This window comes from Chamaea fasciata, unplaced genomic scaffold, assembly GCF_029207755.1.
Source record: "Chamaea fasciata isolate MVZ Bird 193981 ecotype frontalis unplaced genomic scaffold, bChaFas1.0.hap1 SCAF_46, whole genome shotgun sequence".
Classification (NCBI taxonomy): Eukaryota; Metazoa; Chordata; class Aves; order Passeriformes; family Sylviidae; genus Chamaea; species Chamaea fasciata.
The window spans coordinates 137849-157604 of record NW_027094131.1 but is presented as its reverse complement, the minus strand read 5'-3'; the positions used below and the strand labels follow the sequence as shown (position 1 = coordinate 157604).

General features: G+C 51.1%; 1 pseudogene; it reads left to right on the top strand.

Moving 5' to 3' along the window:
• Window positions 1-1466: 1466 nt before the first annotated feature.
• On the top strand, window positions 1467-10464 carry LOC136303978 (serine/threonine-protein kinase pim-1-like; annotated as a pseudogene).
• The last annotated feature ends 9292 nt before the right edge of the window (window positions 10465-19756 follow it).

Genomic DNA, 19756 nt, shown 5'->3' with positions numbered 1-19756 from the left:
AATTCACCCCAAAAATCAGGATTTCAGAGCCCCAAAATCCCCAAAAATGACTCCAAAATTCTGATTGAAAAATGGGATTTTTGAAGCCCCAAAATTACCCAAATTCACCCCAAAATTCCCACCCAAAATCCCCCAAAATTCCCACTAAAACTGAGATTTTTGGAGTCCCCAAATCCCCAAAAATGACCCCAAAATTCCCACTAAAAATTGGAATTTTTAGGAGCCCCCAAATCCCCAAAATTCACCCAAAAATTGGAATTTTTGAAGTCCCCAAACCCCCAAAATTCACCCCAAAATTCCCACTAAAAATCTGGATTTTTAAAGCCCCTAAATCCCCCAAATTCACCCAAAATTCCGACTGAAAATTGGGATTTTTGATGCCCCAAAATCCCCCAAATTCTCCCCAAAAGTCCCAAAAAACCCCCAAACCCCCTCCCAGTACAAACCTGTACAAACCAGTAAAGAAAAACCCCAAACCAGTATAAACCAGTACAAACCAGTCACCCCAAATCCCTTCCCAGTTCATCCCAGTTCATCCCAGTGACCCCTAAAGCCCCTCCCAGTACAAACCAGTAAGGAAAACCCCCAAACCAGTACAAACCAGTATAAACCAGTAACTCCCAGTATCCCCCAGCGCCAGGCCCTGGCCCTGAGCCGCTCCCTGGAGGCTGCTGAGCGTCGAGAGATCCCAGTTCAAACCAGTATGGACAGGTGAGGGCACTGAGACGGGGACTGGGAGGCACTGGTTTATACTGGGATGAACTGGGAGTGGGTTTGGGGGTCACTGGTTTATACTGGGATGAACTGGGAGTGGGTTTGGGGTCACTGGTTTGTACTGCGATGGACTGGGAGTGGGTTTGGGAGTCACTGGTTTATACTGGGATGGACTGGGAGTGGGTTTGGGGGTTACTGGTTTATACTGGTTTAAACTGGTTTCGGGGTTTCTGGGCGTGGTGTAACCTTTGCCCCTCCCCCCACAGGTGAACCGACAACGCCCCTCATCAGGCCACACCCCCTTCCCTTATATGGAGTGACAAGGGCGGGACAAGCTGGGCGGGGCCTGGGGGTTAATGGGTTCTACTGGGAGGGAGTGCAAGGGGCCAACGCGGCTCTGACCCCGCCCACCGCGCCGATATGCAAATTTATGTAAATGAGAGCACAAATAAACGCGAATGACGTCACTGACCACGGGGACTGGGAGTTACTGGTTTGTACTGGGAGGGGCCTGGGCGTGGCTCTGACCCCTCCCCCCTCACTGATGCACCAGCCTTATGTAAATTTATGCAAATGAGAGGCAAAATAAACGCGGGTGACGTCATTTGTACGCTGAGGAGCAAAGCGGCGCCGGGGGAATGATGGGATAAACTGAGGCACAGAGCGCCACAGGGCATGACGGGATACACCGAGGTGCAAAGCGCCTTAGGGCATGACGGGATACACCGGGGCGCAAAGCAGCGCGGGGCACGATGGGATACATCGAGGCGCAGATCGGCGCCGCGGGGCCCGACGGGATACACCGAGGCCCCAAATGACCCCAAAATTGTCCCAAATTTCCCCCCCAAAAAATCCGCCCCAAATTTCCCCAAAAATTCCCCTCAAATTTCCCCAAAATCTAAAAAAATTCCCAAAATTTCCTCAAAAGTCGCAAAAAATCCCCAAATTTTACCAAAATCCCCCCCAAAATTCCCAAAATGTCTTCAAAAATCCCCAAAATTCTTCAAAATTCCCCAAATATCTCCCACAAAATTGTCCCCAAATCCGCCCAAAATCGACCAAAATTCTCCCGAATTTCCCCCCATAAACAGCCCACAAAAATTCCCAAAATTTCCTCAAAAATTCCCCAAATTTTACCAAAATCCAAAAAAAATTCCCAAAATTTTGTCAAAAATCCCCCCAAATTCCCCAAACTTTTTTCAAAAATCCTCCAAATTCTCCCAAATTTCACCAAAATCTAAAAAAAATTCCCCAAATTTCTTCAAAAATTGCAAAAATCCCCCAAAATTTCCCTCGCAAATCACCCAAAATTTCCCTCGCAAATCACCCAAAATTTCCCCCGATATGGCCCAAAATGGTCCAAAAATTCCCAGGATTTCACCATTCCTTCTCCAAATTCCTCCGAATCCCCCGAATTTCCCCCTAAAATTCCCAAATTTCCCCAAAATTCCCCCAAATAACCCCCAAATTTCCGGAAAAAACACTCCAAATTTCCCCCCAAAAGACCAAATTTTTTTCCCAAATTCCTCCCAAAATCCCCCAAAATTTCCCCCCAAATCCCCTGAATTTTCCCAAAATCCCCAAAATTCCCCCAATTTTTTCCAAATTACCCGAAATTTCCCCCAAATTCTCTCAAATTTCCCAAAAAATCCCCCCAAATTTGCCCCAAAATGACCCCAAATACTCAAAATTCTCCCAAAATTCCTTCAAAACTCCCCAAAATTCCCCCAAATTTTCCCAAAATCCGCCAAATTCTCTCCCTGCAGAGCGCCCACTGGTGGCCCTCAAGGTCGGAAAGTTTTGGGGAAAAACCCCCGAAATTTGGGAAAATTTGGGGTAAAAATTTGAGAATTTGGGGGAAATTTGGGATTTTTGGGGTCATTTTTAGGGGAATTTTGGGGGAAAAATGGAGGATTTGGGAAATCTGGGAGAATTTTGGGGAATTTTTGGGAGATTTGGGGGAAAATTGGGAATTTGGGGATTTTGGGGGAATTTTTAGGGGATTTTGGGGGAAAATCGGGAAAATTTTGGGTTTTTTTGATGGTTTGGGGTCGTTTTTAGGGGGATTTTTGGGGAAAATTTGGGGGGAAAACCCCAAAATTTGGGAAAATTGGGAAAAAAATTGGGAACATTTGGGGGGATTTGAAAAATTTGGGAATTTTTGTGGAAAATTTTGTGGAAAATTTTGGGGGAATTTTTTGAGGATTCTGTGGGAAACTTTTGGAATATTAAAAAAATTGGGAAAAATTGGGAAAAATGGGGAAAAATTGGGAAAAAAATTGGGAAAAAATGGGGGAAAATTGGGAAAAAAATTGGGAAAAATGGGGAAAAATTGGGAAAAAATTGGGAAAAATGGGGGGAAAATTTTTGGGAATTTTTTCGGGGAAAAAAATTGGAATTTTGGGGGGGGGATATTTGGAGTTTTTGGGAAATTTGGGGATTTTTGTGGGAATTTTGAGGGATCCCCGCTCTGCCCCATAGATCCCGAATCCCAAACCCCGCCCAACAGATCCCATCCCTGCCCCTCAGATGGCTCCTGCCCCACAGATTGTCCCGCCCCCGTCTCTGCCCCACAGGAGCCGCTGGAGCTGCCCCACAGGATCCGGCGCCCCCCGAGTGACCTCCTGAGCAACCCCTGCCACGGTGAGCCCCACGGCTGAGCCCTGACCCACAGAGCCCGGACCCACAGAGCCCTGACCCATAGTACTGTGACCCACAGAGCCCTGCCCCACAGAGCCCTGACCCATAGTACTGTGACCCACGGCTGAGCCCTGATCCACAGAGCCCAGACCCACAGAGTCCTGACCCATAGTACTGTGACCACAGAGCCCTGCCCCACAGAGCCCTGACCCACAGAGCCCTGACCCATAGTACTGTGACCCACAGAGCCCTGCCCCACAGAGCCCTGACCCATAGTACTGTGACCCACAGAGCCCTGCCCCACAGAGCCCTGCCCCACAGAGCCCTGACCCATAGATCTGTGACCCACAGAGCCCTGCCCCACAGAGCCCTGATCCACAGAGCCCTGACCCACAGAGCCCTGACCCATAGTACTGTGACCCACGGCTGAGCCCTGACCCACAGAGCCCTGATCCACAGATCCCGGACCCACAGAGCCCTGACCCATAGAGCCCTGACCCATAGATCTGTGACCCACAGATCCCTGCCCCACAGATCCCTACCCCACAGATCCCTGCCCCACAGATCCCTGCCTTGCCAGGGGCCGGGGCTCAGGCCTTGGCCTTTTGGATTCATGGAACACATCCAGGTTTGCTCAGCACCAGAGACACCTTTGCCATGTCTGTCCCCACCTGTCATCAGTGCCTGCAGTGATGGAACCTGGGGACACTTTCTCCATTGGGTCTCTCTGTGTGTCCCATTAAAACTGCAAAAAACTTCAGTGTTTTAATTTACCTTTGAGTTCTTGAGAAGTTTTTGGAACACTCTTTCAGGGACAGAGTTGAATGGAAACACCAAATCCACGGGAGGGTCATTCAAGTCCTTGTGCTGTTTCTGTGCTGCTGAGCTGGGCCGGGCTCCTGGCACAGAGGCAGCTCCTGGCAACAAAGGAAACTTTTAGAAAGACATTTCTCCTGAGGAGAAATCCTCCTTCAGATGGGTCACCTGTATTATTTGAAATGTAGACTCAGAGTGAAAGTTTACAGTGGCATAACAACCTTTTCTGTTCCTTTCTCATTAATTGTTAACCCTCTCCTTTTGGTTTGTTTTGGTTCATTTTGCTTTTAACAGTAGAGAACATCATTCTTACATGGAATATTAGGTTTTGCACTTAGGCTAATTGATATCTACGCCTATAGAACCCATACCTATGGAATATTAAGTTTTAAATACAATACGTACGTTTCATGAGCAAGAAAACACGTTGAACTAAACAAGTGTCCCCCAGCCCCTCCAGGATCTCTAACTGTTCCCTCAGCGCCCATTCGCCCACCCCCAAAGCGTCCCCGGATCCCTTGAAAGCTCCAACCCCACAGATTCCCCTTAGAGCGACTTCAGGGAATTCATCTCCAATCATCCCCCCTGGCCTCGGAGCCCCTCGTAACACGGTTCTGCGCCTAAAAACTCCTGCCCCGCCCCGCGCCCTAGAGAGCTCGGTGACAGCTCCCCAAGCTCCCCGCAAGTGCTCCCGAGCCGCACACCTTCCCCCCGAGGACCTCAAATCGCGGCTCGGACACAAAAGTGTCCCCAAAGCGCCTTCCCGGAGCCCCAGACGCCGCGTTCAAGCCACTTCCAGGACTACAGCTCCCAGCATGCTCCGCGGCGCACTTGGAGCGCTACTCCAGCCGTGACTCCATCTCCCATCATGCCCCGCGCCCCGCCGACAGCCATTGGAGCTGCGCCTCGACCTCCCGTGATGCTCCGCGGCGCCGTTCAACCCTGTTCTACCCGCGCCTACAACTCCCATCATCCCCCGCGCCCCAGAGAGTCCCCTCAGAGCCCCCCAGGTGCCCGCCCGGACCCCGAAGGGCCCCGGATTCCCCTCCCTGACCTCCAAGTGCCCCCCTGGACCCCGAATTGTCCGACAGAATCCCTAAGTGCCCCTCCAAGTGTCCACCCAGTTCCCAAATGTGTCCTCCAGACCCTCAAGTTCTCTCCAAATTCCCTGCCCCAAATGTGCCCCAGAAATGTCTCCATGAACCCCAAAGTTGCCCCTTTTACCCTGTCTGAGAAAATGCTAAAGAAGATGACAAAAGGACTAAAAATAGAGCAAATCAGCATGAAGAAGAAGAAATCAATAGCCAGTAGTGGTCAATCAATTCATGAAGGGATGTGTGTTACTTAGAACCAATGACCAATAACTTTTTTCGTTGCTAAAAATATATTGATTTTTTAATGTAAATATAAAAATTAGGTAATAAAACTATAGAAAAATGTTATTATAAAACTGAAAAAAATTTCTAATTTTATTATTTATATAAATTTGTTTTTATAAAAAAATGCTGAATTTTCTTTTATGTTTTGGGAGCTCAGTCCAAGGTGGGTGATGTCACACGTGGTGAGGCTGGGTGAGAAGCAGGTTGTCCAAACAGGGTCAGCCTGCAAGGGGCTCATTCTTCGCTGTGCCCAGAACTCCTAAGGAGACATTCAGCACCAAGATCACCTAAAGAATGCTTCAGTCAACTCTTCAATGAAATGAAAAATAAAAAAAATACTCCTGCAATTAAAAAACCAAAAATCATGAGGTGCACTTTGATATCTTCCTCCTTAAGAGAATTCCGAACTGATTCCAAGCAGCTGCACAAGCCATGGAGACTTGAAGACAACTGAAGGAAGACAAAGAGCTCCGCAGGGATTTCGGTGGTTTTTTATCAGGTGGATTTGGGGCTGAGTCCAGGAGCCCCGAGGAACAGACCCCTGAGGAACACCACTGGTGACTGGCTGCCAGCTGGATGCAGCGCCATTCCCCACCACCCTCTGCCTTTGCCTCCCCAGCAAAGAGTGCTCCTGTCCAAGCCGTGGGCTGCCAGCTTTTCCAGGAGTGTGCTGTGGGAGACAGTGTCAGAGGCCTTGCTGAAGTCCAAACAGACAACATCCAAAGCCTCTCCCACATCCACCACGCAGGTCACCTGTTCATAGAAGAGGCAGGTTGGTCAAACAACACCTGCCCCTCCTAAACCCGTGCTGGCTGGCTCTGATCCCCGGGCCGTCCTGTAGGTGCTGCATGATGACACTCAATATAAACTGCTCCGTGACCTTACCGGGTACTGAGGTCAGGCTAACTGGCCTCTAATTACCAGTTCCTCCTTCCCACCCTTTGTGTGAATGGCTGTCACATTGGCCAGTTTCCGGTCCTCCGGAACCTCACCAGTAAGCCAGGACTGTTGGTAAATGATGGAGAGCGGCTTCACAAGCTCATCTGCCAGCTCCCTCATCACCCTGTGGTGGATCCCATTTGGGCCCATAGATCTATGAACATCCATTTGGCTCAGCAGTTCTCTGGCTGCCTCCTCCTGGATAACAAGGGCACCATTCTATTCCCTGACACCATCTACCAGCCCAGGAGGGCAGCTGTCCTGAGGACAAGCCATATTCCCACTAAAGACTGAGGCAAAGAAGGCGTTAAGCACTTCTGCCATCTCCTCATCTGCAGTTCCTAAGTTCCCTCCCACATCCAGCAGAGAACAAAGGTCGGTTTTTAGCCTTCCTTTTGCCGTTAATATATTTGTAAAACCATTTTTTATTTTCCTTCACAAACTTGCTGCAGTTGGTAGGACATTTAGTGACAGAAGCTGCAGCTCGTTCTCCAGGAAGGGTTCTTGGAAAGACCAGACAGGACTGTGGAGAAGATTCTGGGAAAGCTGAAACAGCTTTTAAAAAATGAAACAAAAATGGAAAGAACCAATCCAAGATGGTTTTCTCTATTTATTTCTATGCTCCCTTTTTCCATTTTGCACTACTTCTCCATTCCATTAACTACAAATGGATCTCACCTCTAAGATCCATGACTTGGCAAGTTTTAGACACTGTAAAATACCATGAGCTACACACAATTTGCCTACCCCCGTTTTTCTTGGAAAGCAATGCTGGAGACACAAGTGTAGTGCTTGGGCCAGGTACGAATTCTGCATTCAAGGAATGTTCTCTGACACGGTGTTACCCTCAGCAGGGACAATGCACAGCAGCAGCCAAGGGGATTGCTCTGCCACAGTGCAGGAGTCAAGGCTCTGGGTCTTGGCTCAACGGGGCAAAGTTCCCATGTTTGGAAGGCTCAGGGGCTGCCCCTGGGGCGCGCGGGGCTCGGCGTGGCCCTGAGCGGGCAACGGACAAATGGACCCAGGGAAAAATGGCCCCGGGGCTTCAGTTGCTATGGCAGCAGCGGCAGCAGCAGCAGCAGCAGCAGCAAAAAAAGCTACTCTTGCGACTCCCTCCTGCTTCTCCTCTCCCTCTCCTGCAGTCCCACAACCGCTCCCAGTCTCCCTGTCCCGGTGTCCCCCTCCTCTCCCAGTGTCCCTCTCCCCTGCAGGGCCGGGCCATGCCCCCGGCCCGCCCCCGGCCCCGGGCGGGGCTGCCCCGTCCCCGCCCCCGGGCCTCCCACCGCGCTCTCGCCTCCGCCCGCCTCTGGCTGTCCTGGCGATGGCGGTGCTGGGCGGGGATCGGTGTCTGGGCCAGGGACAGTATCGCCGTGCTTTGCCTCCGCCTGTTCCGAGCCCAGCCCTGGCCCCTCCCGGGCCCCGCGGAGGACACACGCGGCGCGGCCGCTCCCGCCGCCTCCACTGCGCCTTCCCCGGCCTGAGCTCCGCCGCTGGCCAGCGCGGCCGCTGGCCCCGAGCCGCCAGTGTCGCCTTCCCAGGAGCGAACGCCTGGGGATGCCCGGCCTGGGGTGGTTGAGGGGTGCTCAGAGGCCGTTCCTGGCCCCAGGCTGAGCGCTGACAGCCGCGTCTCTCCGGCAGGGAAGGCGCAGCAGGGCATCCAGGAGCTGTACCGGCTGGGTTCGCTGCTGGGGCGCGGCGGCTTCAGAACTGTCTTCGCGGCGATGCAGCTTTCGGATGGCGCTCTGGTGAGCGGCGGGCGCAGGAGGAGGGGGTGCAGGAGGAAGAGGAGAAGGGTGGAGGAGGAGGAAGAGGATGGGGCTGGGCAGGGCGGGCGGTGAGCTCAGCCTGCTGCTCCCCTTGGCTTGCAGGTGGCCATCAAAAGGGTGCCACGGAACCGCGTCCGGCACTGGGGAGAGCTGGTGAGTGAGCGGGGGCCAGCGGGAGAAGCCGGGGCATGCCGGGCGGGGACGAGCCGAGGCCCGGCAGGGTGGAATCCGCCAGGACGCCTCAAGGGAGAGTGGACGTGGGGCCACTGGAGGGTGCAGAACATCCCGGGCAGGGTGAGCGCTTCCCCACCCCTGGCACGGCCTCAGCCCCACTGACGGCATCGTGGTCCTCCTCCCACAGCCCAACGGCACCAGCGCACTGCTGGAGATCGTGCTGCTGGACAGGGTCTCCACTGGCTTCTCTGGTGTGGTCCAGCTGCTTGAGTGGGTGGAGCTCTCCAACGACATCGTGATGGTGCTGGAGTGCCCGGAGAGGTGTCAGGACCTCCAGCATTTCATTCGGGCATGGAGGTTCCTGTCCGAGGAGGAGGCGCGGGAGCTGTTCCGCCAGGTCCTGGAAGCTGTGCGGCACTGCACCAGCTGTGGGGTCCTGCACAGGGACATCAAACCCCAGAACATCTTGGTTGACCTGGCTACCGGGCAGGCCAAATTGATTGACTTTGGCTGTGGCACCTACCTGCAAGAGACAGCATGCACTCAATTTGCAGGTGAGCCCACGCAGTGGTGTGCCCCCGGTCCCAGCATCTCATGGCCCAGCCTGGGTGTGGCAGCAGGGACTCTCCCTTTTGCTGCCAGACACGGCACTGAGTCTTCAGCCAAGTGGCTTTTGAGCAGGGGTGCGTGGGGGGCCAGCTTCCAGCCCTGCTGGCAGCCTTTGCCAGCCACTCTGCCCAGGACTGGCGCTGGGGCTGGGGCAGACAGCTCGACAAAAACACCTGTGGGTGAGAGTAGCAGAGAAGCGGGGGCTAGAAGCAGTGCAGCAGCCAGTTTGGTGTGCAGGCAAGAATGGGCTTGGGCTGCTCTGCCTGCCTTATTTGCCCTGGCTTCATAATGTTTTTTGGGGCAATGCAGGCAGGGAGGATGAGGGCATGGTTTTTCCCCGGCGCTGAGTGGGTTTTTCCTTTGGATGTCATGGTCAGGCCTTGCCACGGCTTCCGCTGCCCCTTTCCGACACTAGTAGCTTTTTTTCCAACCTTGAGTTTGTAAACAAGTCACTGGTGCTGGTGAGAGAGCAGCAGGTCACCCCACGTGCCACTGGTGCAGCCCCCGCATGCCCAGGGATGCTGGGGCCAGGCTCTGGGAGCAGCAGCATCCCCCTGATGAACTCCATCTGTATTCCATAGGAACACCGTCCTACAGCCCCCCGGAATGGACCCACTGTGGCTGGCATATGGCGAGCCAGCTACCATCCGGTCCCTGGGCATCCTGCTGCACCAGCTGGTCTGTGGAGAACACCCTTTCAGGAGGGGTCAGAAGATCAGCTGGGACCATCAGCTCTCCCTGCCACAACGGCTCTCTCAAGATGGATGCTCATCTCTGGGCACGGGGGGAATACCAGTGCTGGGAGACAGCAGTTGGCTTGTGAGCATCCTGCTTTGGCAGCTGCTGAGGAGGTGGCACATGTCCTGATCTCCTCCAAAACAGGGAATTGGTGGGAAAGTTTAGGCCCAGCTCTGAGCACATGCAGCATGGCCTGGGCATGGGAATAGTGGGACAGGAGCTTTCTCCAACTGACTGGCGGCTTCTGGTTTCTTTCCCCAGATTGCCAAGATCTGATCAGGTGGTGATTTTCAGTGCACTCCTTGGACAGACCCTCATTAGAAGACCTGTTCTGTGATCCTTGGATGCAGGATACTCATCTGCCGTAGAAGAAGGGAGAGAGCCACAGGCACACTTTGATGCAGGGCCCTGGTAAGTTCCAGCTGCACACATGCCTTGGCAATCAGAAGCAGAGCAACCCAGACTTTTTGTCCTGCCTGTGTCACTGCGCAGGGCTCATGGGATGGGCACAGGCAGCCCTCGTGCTGGAGCCGAGCTGCTCTGCCCAGACTGGTGGCTGCCATCCAGGCTGGTTTTGCTTGTCCTGGTTCACTGACAGCTGGGGCCCTGGGCAGAGCCCTGAGAGCCTGGTCTCACCCCCAGGGAACGAGAAGGAGCCCCTGGAGAAGCTGGACAACGTGGGGCTGCTGCTGCTGGAGACAGCGAGGACAGCATCAAGGATGAAAACCTCTTCTGGGACCTGGCCACCACAAAGCTGAAGATGATTGACTTCGATTCTGGCACCTTCTTCAAAGCCAGGCTCCACAGCGAATTTGCAGATGAGTCCACACACAGGGGGATGCTCCCAGATTTGGGCATTGCACGGCCTGTCCAGGAACCACAGGTTCCTCCCTTTGCTGGGGCAGGTCCAACTGATTGTTCAGTGGGCTGCCAAGCTGCTTTTTGTCAGGGCTGGGGGCACAGGCTGGGGTGGTTACAAAATGGGAGTTGGCTCCTGGCCCTGCCAACAGCCCCCACCACCCACCGTGCCCTGGGCTGGGGCTGGGGCAGCCAGCCCGACACAAACAAACCCCCAAGGTGGGAGCAGAGGTGGGACTCCAGAGCCTGTCCATGGGCTGCTTTGCTTTGCAGGCAAGGAAGGGCTTGGGCTGCTCCACTGCCCTTGTTTGCTTTGGGATCACCATTATTTTGGGGGGCAGTGCAGGGGGGAAGAGTGAAAGCATGGGCTTCCCTCACTGGTGGGTGGGTTTTTCCCAAGTATATCGGAATTGGCCCTTCCTCAAGCCCCTGACAGAGATCACATCTTTTACCTTTTCCCTTGTTTCCCCTTTTTGTCTGTTAATTTGTTGTTTGTTTTTCTAAAGGAAGTGTTCTAGGTGGTGTCCAGTTTCGATTGGGAAGTGCTTGGGACCAGCTGTGGCGTGGATGGGCCGCGCCCTTGGAGAAGGCTGAGGACGTGGTTTGGGAGCAGCTTTTCTTCCAGCGGCGGATGGCGTGAGGTGGGTCCCCGTCTTCTTGGCACGGGTGGGGTAAGAGCTTTTGGGAGATGGCAGCCAGCACAGGAGCATCTTGCTCTGGGCAGCTGCTGAGGGCTGGATGCGCCGTGGCTGGCTGCAGGCTGGGCACATGTCCTGCTAGCAATGATGGGCAGCTTTGGGCCCAGCCCTGAGCACGGCCAGCATGGCCTGGGCACCGTGGGCGGCTGGGACAAGGGCACAGGAGCCTTCGGCTGACGGGCGGTTTCTGGTTTCTGTCCTTGCAGCCGGGCTCTGCGGGTGCTGAGGCTGCTCTGGGCTCTGCCAGGGCTCTGCTGGGCTCAGCACTGGGCTGGAATCAGCCAAAGAAGAAACGGTGTGCCCTGCAGCAGAGACTTGCCTTGAGCATTTTGGCAATGCAGCTCAAGTTTGCAGAGTGTACATCTCCAAGAGAAAACATGATACCGCCCAAAAAATAAACTTGTTCAATACCTTCTGAAATGAAATCAATCTGGGATGGCCCCAAATGACATTTTTAAGCTTGCTCAAGCTGTAGCTCAGCTCTTCTCTGAACAGTTCTGTCCTCCACCTGCCTTTTCCTTCACAATGCTCTCTATTTTTCCCCAGTGAGTTCCCAGCCTATGCCAGTCTCCATCACACTGTTGCCTTCCTTGGTGCCCCTCAGCATGAGGAAGACTGAGTCCCAGGCTTAGGGACTGTCACTGGCTGAAGAGTAGCCATGTCTCAGAGGTCCAGAGACATTTTAGTGTCATTCAGAGCTGCTCTGCAGCCCTCAGCTCTCCTCACTGCTGAGTTCCCACTCCCTTTTTGTCATCCTTCCAGCAGGATGACCAAGGGGCTCTTGGATGTCTCTGTATCCATGCACAGAAGGGTCTGTCTGTGCCAGGGTTTCCATAATGTCTTTGTACCCATGGGTATGGAATGAACACAGAGAGAGAAAGTGTCAGGCACAGTGCTTGTGCACTCCTTCCTTTCCATACAAGACACATCTATGCACACCCCCACATACAGATATTTTAAAAGGATAGGGATGGATAGAGATTTTCCACAGAGCTCTAACTTTGGCTCACCTGTAAGCCGGAAGCCAGGGGATTTTTTCCCAGCTTTGTGTGAGTAGGTGTCTAAGAGCTGAGGAGAGCAGCATTTAGAAGCAGTTTCAGGATTTCTAGGCAGGAAATGGAGCTGACAACCATCAGTGTAACTCGCTGTATTCATCGGGATGGGATGCTGGTTCTTTAGGAATGTGGCACAATGGAGACACAAGACTTGGAACAATCCCAGCTCTCTGTGGATTTGTGCAAAGGGAGAGCAGCAGGAAAACTTTGTGTCTGCTTTGGGGGACACAAGGTCCATGGAGCTGGGATGGCAGAGGGAAACGCGGGCTGGTGGCAGGTGAAGTCCTGTTTCATGACATCCCGGAGTGGCACAGGACAAAGCTAAAAGCACCCACCACCCCACTGATGAAATCCTTGGGCTGCTACACATAGTATAGGAAAAACTGCTGTCACACAATCCATTGGGATTTAAAACTTTCATTTGCAACACTTTTGCTCCAAGTTTCAAACTGCCAAAGTTTTACACTCAAGATGCAGTCATGCACAATCCATCTTTCAATTTCCTATTGCTTTAAGTTTAAATTTACTTAATATTAGAAAATAATTCCAAAATCTGCAAAAGAATGCAGCTGTTGAATCCTTGCCACGAGCACATTTACAAAGTAACTGACTTCTCATTTCAAAACATCACTTACATCTTTTTCATCCACAGTTATGGAAGACTTTTAACTACACGGTTTTGGGGCAGTTTTCATCTTTTGTATTTTTTCCGGTTTTCTCTTTTCTCTTTTTTTTTCTTCCTTTTTTTTTTTTTTTAAACAGAAAACACATCCTAAAGAATGTGTTTCCTTTGCTCCCTGTTCCTGTATGGAGCAGCTCCCTTCCCGCTGGCCCTGCAGGGCTGAGGCTTTTCCCCGTTGCTGGGCACAGACTGATGGAGCAGCACTGCTGAACACGGGGACACACAGAGGGAGCAGAAGCAGCTGCCTTTGTCCAACTGCAGCTCCAAGGCCCAAACTCTGAGCAGACAGGGCTGGAAGAGACTGGCAGGCTCCCTGTTTGCTGTGCTGCCCCACTTGTGCCCGGCCCAGCTCTGCGGGAGGCAGAGGGAGAACAAGGGGCAGCTCCGGCCAGCCCCCAGCACAGGAACACCGCCGGCCCCGGGCCTCGGGGCACTGTCAGCACCCGCTGCTCCGGCCACGGCTTCTGCTGGCCCTGACGGCGACAACCAAACTGTGCCTGATCCCCAGGGAGCAGCAGCAGGGCCTGGATCCGATCCCTCAGTCTGGGGCAGGGCTGGACAAACGACCCCCACAGCAGCAGCAGCAGCAGCAGCACATGGAGCTGACTTTGAGCACAGCCCCCGCCACTGTTCCCTCCCGTGGGCAGTGGTGTCACAGCAGCCTGAGGCACCCGGGAGCCCTCAGGGCCCGCAGGGACTTGAGATGGCAGCCCTGGGCTCCTGGGGGTTGTGCAAGGAACAGAGGCGAGGACTCCCTCTCCACGTGGAGCTTCCAGATGGAAAAGGCTGCTGTGAGCAGGCAGCTGCAAGGGCAGAGGAAGGAGGGTCTCGACCCCTGGATCTGTGCCACTTCCACAGTCCTGGGCAGCAGCCACCGAGCCCCGGGGGAACAGAGGGCACAGCAAGAGGGACAAAAGCAGGCAAGGTCAGAGACTGGAGAGAGCCAGACCTGGGAGCAGGAGCAGCTGCTTCATTGCACTCTTGGAGAAAGCTCTCGGCTGTTTCAGAGCACTGAAAGGCGTGAAGGGCAGAGAGGAGGCCACTCCAAACAATGTTCTTGTTTCCACACCCTACCCTGTCTGTGTTCCAGAAGGAATTAGATGAACTGTATTCTTCTCTCTGAGTTGTCTCAGCATGAGCAGCTTAGCACCGGGAGCTGAAGGAACTGAAGCCTTAGACCACAGGAGCTGAGCAAGAGAAAACTTTCTGAGCAAATGAATGCTGCTAACATGGATCTAGCTGAATCCAGCTGATAGAATCCTGGAATTACAGAATCGTTTCTGTCAGAAAAGACCTCTGAGCTCATCCAGTCCAGCCAGTCACCCAGCAGTGTCAAGCCCAGCACTCAACCATGTCCCTGAAGCGCCAAGGCCGGGACAGGAGGCCTGAGTGAGGCCTGAACTACCAGCCCTGAGCCAAAGGTGGCCTCTGGATGAACCTTCCAGCCGAAGGTTATCTTTGTATCTGCTCATTATGGAAATATGCATGATCATTAGCGTTGTGTTTAATGTATCCACTCATTAGTAAAACATGTATTGACTTTTCTGTATTTAGAAGCTGGACAAGGCCATGAAATCTGACATCTGGCCTTGTTTGGGGCTGAATGGTCAAAATCACCTCCCTTGGTTCCTCCTTGGCCTTGGCCAGGCTTTGGGAGGAACCCAAGAGGAGGATGAATCCAGATATTCCCACTCCAAAAGTGCTGTCAGTGTGTTAATTCAGCACTGTCAGAGCTGGGCCCTCTCCCAGCCAGGCTGGAGCCTCAGCTGTGGCTGGAGGCAGCTGCAGGAATTCCCAGTTTCCGGGAGAGGCTCTGCAGTCCTTGGCTGTGACAGCTTCCCCCAGCTGCTGTGTGGGTGTGGGTGATGGGAAAGTCTGAGGGTAACAGGTGATGGATCTTTCTCAATCACTGTGGGCAATCCGTGGTAGTGATGGCTGGCTGCATTGCTGGCTGCTCCTTCTGTGCTCCTTTGCTGCTTTGAACTACAGTAAATGATGCTTCAGTTGGTCAATTCCTTCAGGTGGTGTCTGTGTCTTTGGTGCTGACCCTGGCCACTGGTAGAACAACATTGGCATAGTCTGGCCAGATCACACCAAAACGTCACTTTTTAAATGGAAATGTAAGGAATCAGTCCCATCAGAAATTTCGGGATGGGAAGACCTTCTTTAGGCTTGTGTGGCTCTGAAGTGGGCTGAGGGCTGAGCACCGTGCAAGCCATGGGGGAGTCAGTTAAAATAAACTGAACCACTGGATGTATTAAAATGCATCCGAAAATTGCATATGGAAAAAGGAAAAGAACTTGTGGGTTTGGAAGACAAGGCTGAATTTTGTTAAGAGCATATTGGAAACAGCACTTAGAGAAGAAACAATTATTGGTGGAACGCTCCCACATGGAGCGACAGAAGAAGGTTTCAATCTTGAGCTCAGATGCATTTATGCAAGTGAAATAATATAAATGTAATAAATAACTATATACATGTTTATAATATAGTTAGACTTAAATATATGTTTATATATCTATATTTGTATCTATATATCTGTTTGTATCAATATCTATATATCTATATCTAAATATAAAATAATAATAATGTTAAATAGTGCCGACAATACTAATTTGGTAGCTTCGGCCACTCAAGGATGTAACACTAAATACCCTACAGAAAAGCATTGGCCAAGACCCAAATGTCAGTGGTCAACTTTATGAGATTGTATACAATGAAAAAAAGAGGAAGGGATGAAATTGGCTATTTCTACAGGCTTTGCTGATTCTGTGATGCAGAATGCTTTGTTTGTTACTGTGAAAAACACAGTGATTAAGACTGCTGGGTTGTTCATATCCCAGACATTCCCCAAGCTGCAGGATTGGTTGAATGGATGAAGGGGTTGTTAAAAGAGCAGTTGAAAAAAGGAGGAGATGGGAACCTGTTCTGATGGAAAACCCATCTCCCAGATGTGCTCCATGCCCTTAACAATGGGAAGACCTTCTCTAGACTTCTCTGGCTCTGGAGCGGGCTGAGGTCTGAGCACCGTGCAAGCCATGGGGGCGTTGGTTAAAAGTAGAGATGGAAGGTTCTGTGTGCCTCAAAAAGCCATCAGCCTGTTCATCCTACAGCTCTCCCACTCACAAGCCATCAGCTCTGCACAGAGCAGGCAGCAAACTGGTCACTACTGGCGTTGCCTTGGTCTGAACTGGGAGCTGTGGATCACCATCAAGCTTCAAGTGTTTTCTAGTGTGATGTATTTTACACCGTTCCCTACAGATTCTGGTTCTGGGTCAGTCCCACAGCAGGTTTGGGGAGTGTTTTGGTCAACAGGATCTCCCTAGGCTGCAGCTGGAGCTTGGGGCCTCCCTCTAAACTACAGCACAGTAAAAAATATGTACTAAGGTCACAATGAAAAATCCTCTGCTAAACCTTCTTTAGTGTCTCTCAACTCCTAATTCCAATTGTAAAATGCTATTTAGGAAGATCAGACTGATCAAAATCAGGACATTTTTGGTGGATTTTTGTAAAAATGCCTTTTGAAGCTTTAAGATGGAGGGATTTTCACTGAAGTCAGTATTCCTCTTCAAAATTTTCCAGCATCCTGTTGTCTTCTTAACTTTCCACACTTATCTCCTGCCAACTTTTACCTGCCCAGAGCCAATCATTTTGGTGACAGCCGCCATGCCCATGTGCCATTTGCTGAGCATCACCTGCACAAGGCCTCAGGTGCTCACTAAGGAAAACTCACTTCTTCAGATTCTTTGCAGAACCAGGGAAGATCTTGCTTGCTCAGTTGGGAAGTGCAAGAGTTTTCTATTCAAACCTACTCTGTGTGGAATCACTGGTGTATTTTTGACTCAGAGAAAGCTGTTTATTTTCTGCTCCTAAATAAAGAGTGAGCAGCTCTGTGAGCAACACCACAGCAGAAGGAACACAGACTGTTACTCAAACACCATCTCTGAAGGGCTTGCGCTCTGCTTTTCAGATGAGATTAAGAGCTCAGTTACAGCAGAGAAGGAGCCTTTCATTAAATCACACATAGAACATAATAGGAACAAATTACAAAGCTCTTCAGAAGCAAATCTGCGCAGACTGCTGGGTAAGAAGGCTCTTTAGGGGGAGCTTCAGTGGTTTCTCCTACCCTTCTGCAGAAATGTGTCCTACACACCTCATCTAACCACATTCTTGAGGAAAGCTCACAACCAGAATCCTACGGGGCATCCAATTCTCTGAATGCCTCTCTTCCAGTGACACAGATGAGCAGTATAAGCAACATCCCCTCATGGATATAATGAGTGGGGTGAAGCCTTGGGTTAGTGCTGATGTGTATAGTTCAGAAGTGCAATGGTTTGTTCTGCTAACACAGGAAAAGCCCAAAAGCTCAGTGTTGTCTCAGTCCCACATCGGTAACAGGGGATAACCTGTGGAGTTTAAAGAATTTTAAGGCCCAGCAGCTAAGAGATGAATCAACTACCTAAAGCCAGACTCTGGACATAACTGTTTCATTCCAGCATTCTTGCCATGCTCTCCTGTCTGCAAAAGCCTCTACCAATAAAGCTGCAGATAGGGAGGCGAGGAAAGAGCAGATTCAAGCCCCTCACACCAAGGAGAGAGCCCAGAGACCCTCAAGCCAGAGAGATCCTTCCCTGCGCAGCCAGGCTGCCCAAACTTTCCAAGTCAAAGACCCAGTGTGCAAATCCCAGGCACACAAATCGCAGGCAGAAATGCCCCCTGGCCTCTGGATTTGCAGGTGACAGTACAAGCGTGAACCTGGACCTGAGGGATTGGATGCTTTTCCCTCCCCAGAAATCCAAGGCACTGCATGGCAGAGCTCAAAGTGGACAGCCAAGGGTTACAGGGCTGCCCAGAGTCCTGCACCTGGGAAAGGGTAAGTCCAGGTTCAGTCACAAAGTTATCACCACTTGATTTTGTTCCCTTCTTGTTCTGCTCTCCTGGAATATATTATGGTTAATTAAAGACAGTTAGCTAATTGGATCATAAGCAGGTGCTGGTGAAAAAAACCAAACCACTGTTCCACTTTGAAATGCCACACAGGAGATTCATTGAAATTCCCTTGGAAAAGACATCCCAAAACCTCGTCATCTGTTGATGAAAACAGTCAAGGAAAAGTCAAGGGAGAAAGAACAAACAATGTTTTTCAGGAGACTTCACAACTCAGGCAACTGTAACCCCCATCAAGCGTTAGGATTGAGGATTGTCATTCCCTCACCCAGGAAACCTTTTAAAGACACAAAAACTGTCATTGAAAAGCAGTGCCAGAATGCACAAAGGTGAACAATGATCCATGAAGGCTTAATATTTCCATCAAGGCTGGGATGAGATGAGTAGGAGAGGATGACTGGGGCTCTTCAAAAGCCAGACCTCAGAGCTGAGACAGGATTTAATCCTGATAGCCCTCTAGTTATCCAGAAAAGGATCAAGACGTGAGGGAGCTCAGAAAGCCAGAGTGCTCAAAACAGCAGCATGTACACCAAGCGAAGAAGAGGAAATACAGCTGGATACCTCCTAATGCTGTTCTGTGGCGTGACCTGACGGTCTGGTGCAGTGAGTCACAGACAACTTGCTCAAAACACAGGTGGCAGAGCTGAAAATGTTCACTGATAAGCAACAGAAAAAAATTAAGGGCATATAGGAGTGAGCATAGTCACGAGGACCTAGAGAAGCAAGAACTGCAAAAGGCCAGACAGGATGTAATATTGTGCATAATGAGGGTAAAATACATGTTGCTATTCATCATGTATCCAAAGAATTATAGAATAGTTTGGGTTGGAAGGGACCTTTAAAGGTCATCTAGAATGACAGAGTATTGAAAGCAACAGAAAAACAATATCTTAACTGCCAGGGGAAGCTGTATTGAAAGCAACCTAGGATTAGAGCCAAAACAGCAACATCTTATCTTTGACCTAAAGATTTATCAATAACTATTGCTGTCCACCACTGAGGGACACACTAAGCCAGAATCCCTCCACTCCAGTTTTCCCATGCTGTGCTATCAAACCTCTCCATGCTCCCCAGCTCCTGCAGAAACTGGACTTTGTGATGTGACCCCAGCATGGCAGCAGCCCACGTGAAGCATCATCTCAGAGAAGTGCATCAGCACTTCTACAGAATGAGGCCGTTTCTACCTGAACATCAAGCAACACTAAATTTCTCTGGGAAGCACTGGGTGCAGAATAATCAGGGACAGAAAAAGGATGTGTCTGTGGAGCACAGGGCTGGTTTAAATTCTCATTAGGTTGTTAACAGCTGGTTTCATTAGTCTCCTACAGACAATCGTAATTACTGAGCAGCTACTGCAGGGTGAAAAGCCAATTCAGCTTTTTAAGATTCTCAGAGCTGCCAACCTGTCAGTGAAATTATTTTTCAAGTGGCTTGTAAAGTTTGTCTCTTCTCAAAGAACATGTCAGACTGAGAGACTGGAGTGTGAAATTTACACCCCAATAAAAGGGAGTTTGAATGCACTTTAATAGCACTTGAGGTGTTCTGCTCTGAGCAACTGTCCCCAAAGTCCAGGTGGACCTTTCTCCATTGGAACGCTTGAAAATTTGTGGAAGCTTTAACTTTGGCATTAATTTTACAGGAGCATTTACAGCCCAAGTGTCAAGACCAAAGTCGTGAAATGCTGTGCAAGCCCTGAGCTTTCTCAAACCAGAGGTAAACTTGTATTAAAGGTCTGTCTGGA